General features: G+C 37.4%; 1 protein-coding gene across 3 annotated transcripts in view; it reads left to right on the forward strand.

Annotated features, from left to right (window-relative positions):
* Positions 1 to 690, forward strand: part of tlk2 (tousled-like kinase 2) — a 13549-nt gene that overhangs the window by 4030 nt on the left and 8829 nt on the right. The gene's annotated exons all lie outside the window — the stretch shown is intronic.

Raw genomic sequence — 690 nt, forward strand, 5'->3', positions numbered from 1 at the left:
CGGTGAGCATCTTTGCTCTATAGTCTCTCATGCTTTTATTAATCACTTAACTCTCTTTCTTGCTGTTCTCTTTTTCGCACTTACTAACACCAATAGGTCAAATTTGTTTACATGTTGGCAGAATTTGATGTGGTCTGTAAATACTGTAGAGAATCAGTGTGTAGCGGCATTCAGTCATAAAGTGTATTTATCTATTCTTAGCAAATGTTGCTACAAAATCTACAACCAAGTAAGGAGATCATGCAGAGGAACACTGTAGGAATTTAATATACTAATATACAGTGGGTACGGAAAGTATTCAGACCCCCTTAAATGTTTCACTCTTTGTTATATTGCAGCCATATGCTAAAATCATTTAAGTTCATTTTTTTCCTCATTAATGTACACACAGCACCCCATATTGACAGAAAAACACAGACTTTTTGACATTTTTGCAGATTTATTAAAAAAGAAAAACTGAAATATCACATGGTCATAAGTATTCAGACCCTTTGCTCAGTATTTAGTAGAAGCAGCCTTTTGAGCTAATACAGCCATGAGTCTTTTTAGGAATGATGCAACAAGTTTTTCACACCTGCATTTGGGGATCCTCTGCCATTCCTCCTTGCAGATCCTCTCCAGTTCTGTCAGGTTGGATGGTAAACGTTGGTGGACAGCCATTTTCAGGTCTCTCCAGAGATGCTCAATGGG

The sequence above is a fragment of the Monopterus albus genome, unplaced genomic scaffold, assembly GCF_001952655.1.
Source record: "Monopterus albus unplaced genomic scaffold, M_albus_1.0 scaffold85.1, whole genome shotgun sequence".
Taxonomy (NCBI): domain Eukaryota; kingdom Metazoa; phylum Chordata; class Actinopteri; order Synbranchiformes; family Synbranchidae; genus Monopterus; species Monopterus albus.